Source organism: Vanessa cardui, chromosome 1 (genome assembly GCF_905220365.1).
Source record: "Vanessa cardui chromosome 1, ilVanCard2.1, whole genome shotgun sequence".
Lineage (NCBI taxonomy): Eukaryota > Metazoa > Arthropoda > Insecta > Lepidoptera > Nymphalidae > Vanessa > Vanessa cardui.
This window is the reverse complement of record NC_061123.1, coordinates 995,613-1,008,443: the sequence shown is the minus strand read 5'-3', so window position 1 is coordinate 1,008,443 and position 12,831 is coordinate 995,613.

The window sequence follows — 12,831 nt, the reverse complement described above, 5'->3', positions numbered from 1 at the left end:
GTGTAATTATCGTATCGAGTCAAATGCCGTGCTTTATTAGATATTAAAATATTTTCAACTGATGTTGTCTTCATAAAACAATGACGAAATTCATTAAAATTATCATTCTGATTTATGAACTTTAAAGGGTGCAAAGGTGATATAATAATCTGCTCCCTTTCTTTTTTGTTCGTAAATTGATTTCGTTTTATATTCTGTAGAAGCGCCTTTTTTAAACTGAACAAATAAGTATTGAACTTTGGGTCCTTAATATAATTTAGTATGAGTTATGACAGAAGTGTGTTCTCTGATATTTACCTTCAAGAAAACAGCATACTCCTTGCTTAAAGGCCGGCAACGCTTCCTTGAAGTCCCCCGGTTTTGCAGATGTCCAGGAGCAGTGGTCGGACCCCTCTTTTCCATTGGGCACTTTAGGCAAGTGCCCAGGGCCCCAGATAAGGCGACAGATCAAATAAATAAATAAAATACAAATATGTAATTGTTAACAAAAATAAATCTATTAGCTTGTTTATTTACGTAAATTCTGATATTTTAATTTAACTGTTAAATCTCCTTGGCTTTATTTATTAAAGTTTCACATTTTTTTAATTTCTTTATTTAAATAATTTTAATAAATATTAAGCTAACATAACCTAAGATATTATAATTGAAATGAGTTACATACATTACCTTTGACCCATTTATAATGAACCTTCACTTTTTTCTCCCCTAATGAGTTTTTAAAGACCTGATGCATTAGTTCTGAGAGTAGTGGTTATTCTCGAAGCGTTGGTATGTATAGTACAGTTTGCAGAGGTTTATTAATTAATTAAAAAATGGAGCATGATTTTTCAATCACGTGACCTTTCAGTTATTAATAATAATACATTTACACACATGTGTGTACTATCACACTAATAATATTAGTTTCATATTTTAATTAATAATACTTTGTTTATATTATTTATTTTATGATAACGTAAATTTATTAACGTAAAAAATCGCTGTAGTGTGTGTAGGGCTTATGTGAAGCATTTATATTTCGGCTCGTTTTCTTTCCTTTAATTGAATCGCAACGCTGTAAAATAAATAATTACTTAAGGGAAAGAGACAGGCCCTTAGTGTAACTCCAAGTTTGTGTCTCAGGGAAAAGCGAGTGTTATCTGTCATCTTGAACGAAGCGTTTTTGCAAATATTTTATGAGCACTAACAACAACAATGACTTGATTATTGAAAATAATGATACTTTATTACAGTAAAATTTTAATATTTGATGATTTTGTTACAAATTGTTTATAATAATTGTTAATAACTAAGGAAAATTAAACAAAATGTTGCAGATTACGCAATAGAATTGGTTTTATTTGGCTTCAGGCCCAAAAATTACCACACGGACGATTTAAATATAAAATGAAAGCATTTCGATTCTTCCATTCATTCTTTGTTTCAGTATTCTTTCGCTTACACAACTTCATTCGGTTTTGAGTACCAGCCTAATGCTTATGAATTATCACGCGTAAAATGACATAGATTCTTTAAAACGAAGAAACGCTTATAAGCAATATTAGGCGTATTGTTGGTCTGGCTGTAGTTTGGCTAAGAGTTTCCGTTTGCATACGGCGAAGAGAACGTTTTTATACACATATATAGAAGATACCGGGAAAAATAATCAATTTACCATTTCCAAAATTCAAAAAGATTATAAAGACTAAATTAATAAATAAATCGTATTACTCATTAAAAGAGTACTTTCTGGAAAGAAACGCCTGGAGTTAGGTTCGGGTTTCATGATAGGACACTATTGACACTAGGGTTGCTGAGGATTCCTCTTCCGCTTCCTCATAATGCAAAAGTTCCGCAATATTTTGGGTTCCTCAACCGATACCGCTTCCTCATAAATAAAAATTAAAAATCCTCTTCCGCTATCGCTTCCTCAAAATTTAAGAGCAATTTAAGAGGAATCTGAAGCTATAGTAGACACATCCTGCCCCACACCCACCGCTTCCACGTTTACCAATAGAGGAGAGGTACATGTTACTAAAGCTACTGTTAAATAACGACATAAAAAAAAAAACTAATTAATATGCATGAACACAGTCTTTTATGGTGAAAAAATGATCCGAAATATTTGGGAGCTTTAGGGCAATACCTATCTCCTCCTCCATCAAGTATGCCCAGCGAACGACGTTTTAGCAGTGTTGGATTAGTACGAGTAGGTATATGATGAGCTAAGAAACAGGTTGTCAGGGGAAACAGCGTCCAAATTATTTTTTACAAAAAAAACCCCCTATAATTTATTTTGATTATTTATTAGTATTCAATTCTTTTTTTTTTTGATTAATAAAATATTTGACTTAAGTAATTAATAAAGATATAAAGACTGCACTTTTTTTAGTGTATGTATGTTATGTACAGACAGGACAACGGCTTTTCGGTTGGGTCCGCTAGTATTTATATTTTCCTATCTTCCTAATCTGTTCTCTCTGCCGCTTCCTCATCTGCATCCTCTTTATTGAAAAATATCCTCATCCTCATCCGCATCCTCTAAATTTGCGTTCGAAAAATCCTCTTCCTCCTCCTCTTCCTCATAATCACTTCCTCAACAACCCTAATTGACACTAATTAAAGTAAATAACAGCATTGTAAATTTGTTTATATGAAAAGAGCAACTATGCGAGTTTCTTGCCGTTTCTTCTCGCTAGAAGCTGCTTTCCGAAACGGAGGTAGTATTTAATTATTGACGATTCAAAAACGTTTCATTGTGAAGTTTACTTGAATAAAATTGATTTGATTTGAGTGTGTTCACATCGGCGTTTCACTCAAGTTGATTCTCTGTTAACACTTTTACTGTCCTGTCGGGCATCAATCCAACACATTCTATACGTTTTTATTGGGCTGCTACCAATAATTATCAAATATAAATCGCAAATTTTTAAACATTATGGATACTTTTAAATCATCATATCATAAGATTTTATGTAAAGCTTCCCAGTTTGAAATGTTGAAAAAGAACCAAAATGAAATTCAATGCTTAATATTTTTCTCAGATTATATATGTACATAGGCAATTACATATTTAGGAAGTACTACCATTCGGTAGGCGACGAATTTTCTACATGACCGGTACATATTGATAGAAAACGTAGCTTACTGAAATATATGAAGCATTCCTCGTTGAATGTATTTAAAATGTATTTGACCTGGATACCTAAACTGTATTTACCATTTGTACTATTCTATCTCCTTTAAGTAAAAATATATCTAACTAGCTTTTGCCCGCGACTTCGTTCGCGTGGACTTCAGGTTCGTCCCGTCTAGTCTAGTAATCGCTTAAAATCGCTTCGTAAATAAGCCATTATTTCTCGTACAAAGTAAAGGATAAAAATGATTATTGTGGGTTATTCCTAAGAGATAAACATATAACATCACGGACTTTTTTGTAGACCTTTTTAAGTTGTACAATACTGTAGTACATTGTTTATCTATCTTGTAGGATTCAGTCAGCGTTTGCAATGTAAGCGCAAAAAATGTGTTTTTTTACGACCTCACATTAGAAACCTCAAAAATTGTAGCCTATGTGTTATTCTGATGTATAAGCTATATTGTGGTAAAATTTCATTCAAATCCATTCAGTAGTTTTTACGTGAAAGAGTAACAAACATCCATACATCCATACTTACAAATTACAAACTTTCTCCTTTATAATAGTAGTAGGATTACATATCAATTTTATTTTATAAACGAATGCGCTATGCGAGTTTTCCAGTAAGTTTTCAAGAATATTACGTACCTAGATGTAATTGGGTCAAACGTCATTTGAGCGAATGCATTTATATTTACTGGAATATTCTATTTATATTGAACAAGCGAAACACAGTTCATAATGAAAACAATATACATGAGTACAATAGACATGTTTACTGCGTTTCTTTTTTAATCACCTATTTATTTATTGTGCGTTTCCAACAATTAGTGGATGAACGCTGATCCTGTTTTATCTTGAAAACAATAATACATACATTTAATAATCAGTATGGTAAATGTGAAATACCATCTTTTCCATACCCTCTACATCTCTTTTCAAGACGCAAGACGGCTGGCAGGAGCTGGATGCGGGTAACCCAAGAACGTTGACAGTGGCGTGCAATTGGAGAGGCCTATGTCCAGCAGGATGAACATGGGCTGTTAATGATGATGATGATTATGATCCTCTACATCTCTATGCGATCAATGCTCGACATACATAAAATTTTACATTACTTTTTGTCACTAGTAAAGCAAGCAAAGCAATAAAGCAAGCAACAGCCTGTACGTTTCCCACTGCTGAGATAAGTCCTCCTCCTCCATTAAGAAGAGGGTTTGTAACATATTCCACCACGCTATTCCAATGCGGGTTGGTGGAATGCTCATGTGGCAGAATTTCGATGAAATTAGACACATGTAGGTTACCTTACGATGTTTTCCTTCGCCGCCGAGCATGAGATTAATTATAAACATAAATTAAGCACATATATATAGTGGTTCTTGCCTGGGTTTGGAACCCGCAATCATCGGTTAAGATGCACGCGTTCTAACCACTGGGTCATCTCAGCTTGTCACTAGTGTAACTGGTAAACTAATTCCACCCTGTTGCATAAACCTGTTCAATACATAGCTTGCGGGGACTTCCCGCAAAGCGTAGCAACGAACGACACGTAAAATGGCCGTGTTTTTAAAACATTAATCACTCGTGAATACTTTCCCTACCAGCGTTCGTTCGTGAATGACTGAAAATTTCCCTTTAAAGCTAAATAACGCGTATTGTTCCTTGTCATTGAAAATAATTAACCTAGTAGGTATGTAGTATTTTGTTGGTATATTGTTACTGTATTTTATTGTTAACTAGCGATCCGTCAGCTTAGCACGGGTACACATTGTATTAGGAAAGATTTTTCAACATAATTTATAACCTATAGCAATGACGACTACTTTTCTACTTTAATTTCTTATAATATTATAATATATATCTATTATTTTTTAGAATAATCTATTCAATAAATCTACTGAAAACTGTTCCCTTGACTGATAGACAAAAAAGTTCTTAAGGGTGTGTAGTACGACACAACTTAGATGTAGTATCGAAAAACTTAGTAAAACCGATCACATCCGAATTAAGTACGCTATTCCAAATTATCAATATTTATTTCTTATGTAAATATGATCTTTATACAAAATTAATAACTTGTAATATCGTATGACATAATATATAAGTTAATTTGACAAGTCTATTTACATGCACTTGCTTTCTCTGGCGCGAGAATCTATAGCGATGAATAGCGTCGAATTTCGCGATAGGGAGCTATTTCTATTGGATGTATAACTGGGCTGTCATCGGTTTTATTGAATTTGCCGATACTACATCTAAGTTGTGTCTTATTATATTTTGTTAATGCGTGAATACTAAGTTTTGAAAAGTTGGTCAGTAAAACCTATTTTCCAAATCTGTCATTGTTTTTTTGTAATTAAAAGTATACCTAGTTAGACTTTAAATATAAAGCCAAACTAACTATGGTTAATAAGAAACAATTTAAATTGTTTATTTCATACCAAGCGACTGATTCTACGTAAAATCATATCACTTGGTAACGACTTATAAAAAAAATCGAAAAACATTTTTTCTTAAAAGCTTCTTAGAATTGATCGTAAAAGGAGAATTATTAAACGCGTCATAAACGTTACCTCCGAGTTCTATTTGAATGAATACATAATGTTTTGTTATGATTTATATTTCTGTTTTTTATGTTCGCGTCGATCGGTAAAAATATTCATTACACGAACTACGTTTTGCTTTTTGTTTTACGACTCGGAATTTAGTTATGAAAATTTTTTACTCTGTTTAGTAAAATATTTAGTGTGTATTTAATTATAAAGGAAAAATAGAATTTAAAAACTATTGTCTATTTATTGTATTTTCATTATTAATTGAACATACCTTTTTTGTTTCAATTCAAATCCACTGTTCAATGTTTTCTGTTCAATTAAATAAATTGCTTACATGTATTTATTAGTTTATATGTGGAAACTTTATGTGTATATATATTTTTTATGTACATTGACTGTACATAACAGTTAACACACATGTCAACTGTTTTGTACAGTCAATGTGATTGTTGATATTGGTCGTATATTTTGCAAGTACCTCGTACATGTCCCGGGATTAAAATTAAACTATATGCTATTCCAGACTATAATCCATATTCGTGTCAAATTTAATTCCAATTCCAATCTGACGTGAATCAGTAACGTCCATCCGAAAAACTTTCTCATTTATAATAGTAATAAAATGAGGCAAATTTTAATTTTGGAGTTGATTTTTATATTCAATCAAATGTTGATTAGGTGAGGTTATTATATATTATATATAGGAAAAGTTATTTAGTAAATACAAGTAAACCAAAATGTTTATTTAGATATTTCTCGAACTAAGACGTCTCTTTACTTTGACTTTGAATATTTCGAGATTCCGACATTTGGATAATTATCGAGACTTCGATGCTAAAAAGCGTTATATATAAATAAGCAAATAACCTCCGTGGTCGAGTGGAGTGTACACCGGTTTTCATGGGTACGCCACTCCGAGATTCCGGGTTCGATTCCCTGCCGCGTCGATGTTATCGTTTTTTTAGATTATCGTTAGTTTTCTATGTTGTCTTGGGTCTGGGTGTTGTGGTGCCGTTGTTACTTCTGATTTTTCATAACACAAGTGCTATAGCTAGCTACTTACATTGGGATCAGAGTAATGTATGTGATGTAGTCCAAAAGTTATAAGTTATAAATCAAAATAAACAGTTATATATCACAATAAATCACTTAAAATTTGACTGACTGACTTAAGAGTGACATTCAAACCTAGCACGTCACATTACGAATAGGACACCTACTATACTACGGAGTTTCTTGCAGGTTCTTTTCGGTAAAATCTACTTTCTGAACCGGTGGTAGCTTCACTTAAAATAGTTGTTGGTTGACGATTAAAAATTGCTCGTAAAAACCTACTTGAATAATGTACATTATGATTTTGATTTGTTCTTGACAGTAAGAAATCCAATAAAAATACTACTATGACTAATAATTATAAGGTGGCATCCCTAACAATTATCAATCACGATAATAGGAGTTTGCTTAAAACGTGTTTTGCATCAATGTTAACAAAATGGTACATAAAGTTTTTGAAGGCTCAGTACATGGTTATTAAGTTGGTTAGAAGTTTTGCGTGAGACGCAAGCAGGTTTTCAGAACAAAATTTTCCATCACGACTTCTCGAGTTACGAAATCGATGTTCAGTAACGAACTCCTATTTATTAGCTCGATTCGATGCGGTCTCAGTGACGGCGGGGAATAGGAGCCTAATATTATAAGCGTTTTAATGTTACTACTAATCAAAATTATATGATTAATGTGTTGGAATGTTTTGTGTTACTTTTTTAATTACTGAATTCGTTTAGAAACTATCTTTATAAAATTTTATTTCTTTAATTGTCATTAAGAATAATCTGTGACGTCATTTCTCATCAGTAGAAGAACGTGACGTGAAAAGTGTAAGGTCCAAATTATTATTTGTAATTACAATTTTGGTTAATTCTCACAGCGAAACCTCTTATGGGTAATATTTAAACATTTTAATTGTCTACCTGACTAGTTGTAAGGTTTTCCTGTTTAAACAAAAGTAAATACTATATTATTCAAAAGCTGTCACTATAGGCCCTCCCTCTGTCCCGGGCCCTGAGCAACCCGGGCTCGCGTCCGGGGATTTCGGTTATTGAAAAAGTTAACGACGACTTAGCTTGAATTAATGCATGAAACATACCGACCACCTAAACAATAATTACATTTTCTTTATTACTTTTACTTATCGTAAGAAACTAATTAAATATCGTAACATTAATATTTGATTTTGAAATTCTTTTAGACTATTTTATTAATTATCGAAATAGTTTTAAGAAATGTGTTATAAATTCGTAATATTTCATTTAATTGTAAATAAATTAATACATAGGTTTAATCAATGATGTTCTAGTAAATAGATATGTTATTAACGCGCAAAAAGTGAAGACTAGAAAACGTCCTAATTGGGTCGTTTGCCTTTATTCGTTTTACGCAATACTACGTTATAATACATCATAATTATGTAGTATATACGTTTATATAGTAATACGTTTTGCGTAATTAAAACATCTAGTTATCCCTTTTACTTATTATTTTTATCAAGCTATCCTTTTTACTTGTAACGAAATCTAAAATAAACGGTACCCGGTGCGGCACACTTTTTTCTGTTGTTTAGTATGGGTATAACATATCTGTTTATTAGAATATCATTGGGTTTAATGTGATATGTTGCAGTCATGCAATGCAGTCAGCAATGGTGATATGAAAATACTCTTCAATTCTTCATGTATATATGTATATCCAGATTACATGGTGTTTTAGATTATCGTAATTAAATAACTATATATAAGTAAGTGAACAGTTGTTTTAAAAATCCATATATTAATACGTAACGCAAAAAACCTTTTATCCTTTTTTACGATAATTACGCAAAAGAAATATGAAATTTGGGACGGCAAAAATTTTATATTGAAGATAGGTTTCTAAAAGCTAAGATATTTTATGTAATATATATTAAAAATACATTATAATATTAAAAATGAAACACAAAAAAATATTATACATCATGTTTAATATGAAACATTCATTTTTTTATAATTATTTGGCTTTTATTTGTGCCGGGAGGGCACAGATTATTTCGCCAATGTCACGTGCGATAGAGAAGACACGATGGAGATTGAACGGTGCGGTCGAGATTGCAGGCTTAGTTTAATTTTAATGGCACAATAGTAGTAGACTCTCTTAACCCATAATGAAACACTCATAATGTGAATTGCAAATGACAACACATGTTAAAGTCAAAAATCAGTGACTTTTGGAACACTTTACCATTATGGTATCGTCAAATCGACGAGCCCTACTTGCGGTGACTTAATTTTACCAAGCCAAATGTGCAAAACATATCACGTGCATACTCTGTTTACTTAAACTGTCTTTCAAGGCAATACAGCTTTATTTTATGCATATTAAGACTACCAACGATCTGCTACTGAGAATAATAAACCAGGAAACCTTCATAGCTATTAATCGGGTCCGGAATTTGATCAAGTCATTAGATCAACGAACCAGATGAACAACAAGTTGCAGATTATTGATCACTATACATCTAGTCTCGAGTTGATAACAGGAATACTAGTAACATTTCAAAAACAATTTTCTGTATACCTTAACAATATAGACAAAAAATTAAAGTAAAAGTAAGTAAAAAAGGAACAGCCTGTAAATTACCCACTTTTGAGCGAAGGCCTCCATTAAAGAGAGAGTTTGGAACATATTTCACCACGCTGTTCCAATGCGGGTTAGTGGAATGCACATGTGGCAGAATTTCGATGAAATTAGACACATGCAGGTTTCTTCGCGATGTTTTCCTTCTCCGCCGAGCACGAGATGAGTTATAAACACAAATTAAGCACATATATATAGTGGTGCTTGCCTGGGTTTGAACCCAAAATCATCGATTAAGATGCACGCGTTCTAACCACTGGGCCATCTCAGCTAACTGGGCCATCTCAGCTCGAGATAGTAAAATAAATATCTTAGTTTTTGTCTATGGTATTACGATTATGACAGTTAATAAAAAAATAGTAAAATTGTCTATGCCAAATTTTCAGTAAGGCTGTGTGTGAGTGTGATCAATGTCGAAGGTATAACAGTTAGTATAAATATAATAGTTATGCAAGAGAAGAAATGAATAGTATACCAATAAAATAAATAATAAATAATTGTTTATCAAATCATTTCTATAATTCGAGGAAAACAAAATAATGTTTACACAGTATCGTGTATTTTTAACAAGATATTGATTCGTAAGCCCGAAGAGCTCGAGGTTGTTTGCTTTGAAGATTGATGTCATATCAAAGGAATTGATAATTTACGTCGTAACTAAAGAAAGGAAATGTGGGCTTATATTCCATCATGATCTCCGTATTGGGTTTGTTATCTGCGCTTTAACGTACCATTTGTATATCGTTAGGTGGGATTGTCTGTTTCAGTAATGTTAATAAAAATTATTGAATTTATTTTTGATGTGCTATGGAAATTGGGAGTATCAATTACTAAATACTGGTATGATAAGTTCTTCGGGAAAATCAACGTTAAATTGTCATCATATTCATATAAGTGAGTCAAGCTGAGCCGAGATGTCCCAGTGTTTAGAACGCGTGCATCTTAACCGATGATTGCGGGGTCAAACCCAGACAAGCACCACTGAATATTCATGTGCTTAATTTGTGTTCATAATTCATCTTGTGCTCGGCGATGAAGGAAATCTTTGGAAAACTAGATGTGTCTAATTTCATAAAAAATCTACTAAATCTGTATTCCACCAATCCGCATTGGAACAGCGTGGTTGAATATGTTCCTTGCCTATATGCCTTAGCCCAGCAGTGGGAAATTTATTAATTACAGGCTGTTGCTGTTGTTATTGAGTCAAGCTGATAAAGACATTCAGAATACTATTACTACTACCACTTACTCAAAGGAGCAATAAGGCACTAGTTGGAAATTTTGTGTGTGCTTACACAAGCATTACACGTATAACATTGTCTATATAGCCCCAAGACCCTCAAGGCGTTATTTTATTGGACTCGTGAGTGTCATTTTGCCTACATTTGACCTACATATTGCACGTGGAGAATAACTGTCAATAGGCGTTAAAAAGTATTGCCGTATCACAGCTTCCATACAAGCTTAAGAGTATTCAATAAAATTTTTGGGGCCACTAATTCGGAATGAATACATTTTTAAAAAAGAAGTTCATTCGGGGAAGTTCTTCCAATAAATTTTAACAATCAGAGTATTCAATTATAATACATACAGATTAAATAAATATATGTATGATATATTTATTGTTTATAAGCGAAATACTACTCACTGATTAATCATGTAAGATCAGAAACTGTAACACTTACAAATTTGAAATCGGCAGGTAGGTTCCTTATGGGGCAAAGAACCGAATTTATGAAACGCGACCCCTAAAGCGATAAAACCGGGCTTGGAAATGTGTATTTTACAAATTTCGAGCAGTTAAAGTCGCAGATTCTTCTAGTAATATTGTAAGTGCGAAAGCTCTGCCTGAACAACAGACATCTTTCTCTTTCTCTTTTAGTCCTTGCCTCTAAACATACTCGTACATTATCAAGTAGAATATATGCCCGTGCCGTATATGCACATAGGTATTAAAGTAAATAGTAAAAGCATTGCAGATGTAAGACAGAGTGTCTATCAAGTGCATCACAGTCCGTATAATTGTACCGTCTCGTTAATAAATCGTGAACCAGTTAGTAACTTTCATCATCCTCAACATCAGCCTAGCAATATCCCTATTTTATGCAATATTTAGACTGATTGGAAATCACCTGACGTTAAATGGTCGCTGTCGTCCACCGGCCATGGAAAAAAACACACAACATAATACGAAGAACCACCTTAAAGAATTATCCACGTAGGTAGGTGTATGAGTGGGTGAAACATAGGTGGAAAAATTGTAAATCATTACTTTAAAGATATTAAAAATGAGGCTTCCTCCGCTTCGAAATGTAGATTGTTTTGAAAAAGATATAGATATACTCATATCATAATTTTATATTGCTGTATGTTTATGGTTATATAAAAGAGTTAATCAGTTATAAGAAAATATCTAGTAAGACAATAATGTGTAACATGTTTTATTTAAATTGTGTATCTATTGTACAAAACAAAATTTAAACTTAGTCTAACGAAAGTTTTTTAATAAAATATACATCTCATAGACAAGATACTCTACTGACAATATGTTAATAATATAACTATTTCGAATACTATAAATTAGTAAACGTTAATGCAGTAAGCTCGTCATTGTTCTCACATGGCTAAGCAGACAATTTCTCTAGGTTGATCTTTTATGTACGCCAGTACTATATTTAAATTAATTAAGTTGTTTCTGTATGATCATTTATCTATCTATGTCAGCCGAAGAACGTCCACTGTTGGACATAGGCCTCCCCCAAAGATCGTCACAACGACCGGTCCTTGTGCAGCCCGCAACCAGCGGCTTCCCGCAACCTTCACCAGGTTGTTGGACCACCCTGTGGGTGGCCTACCTACGCTCTAGCCTCTCGAGAACTTGTCTGCTCTTTCGGCTGTCGGTTCTTCGAGCGATGTGCCCCGCCCACTGCCACTTAAGTGTGGCAATTCTTCGGCCTACGTCGGTGACCTTGGTTCTTCTTCGGACCTCCTCATTCCTAATTCGATCTTGCAGAGAAATTCCGAGCATAGCATTGCCCTTTGGGTGACCTTGAGCCTTCTTATGAGGCCCATTGTGAACTACGTTTCGGAGCCGTAAGTCATCACTGGCAACACATGCTGGTCAAAGACTTTACCCCTGAGTACATATTCAATTCTCAAGACAAAAGTTGAATATGTACTAATAGATTATGTTAATAAGTAGTCGTAGGTTTAGATCGTCAGGTGTAAGACCTAAAAAGTAGCATTTGTCTTTACTTGTACAATAATTTAGCTTGGTCTGGTCTAGGTTTGCGTTAATATACCTTCTTTGTTTGAAGGTACTCAAATTTAATAATTTTAATTAATTTAGTTTAGGATTGAATCAGCGACTTTCCCCTCGCTGGTTACTTGTTGAGTCATTTAGAATGCAGGAAGTAGTACCTTCCACTTACGTCCCAGCTGAACCTATCTGCTATTACAGTAATGTCTGTTTCCAGTCGTTTG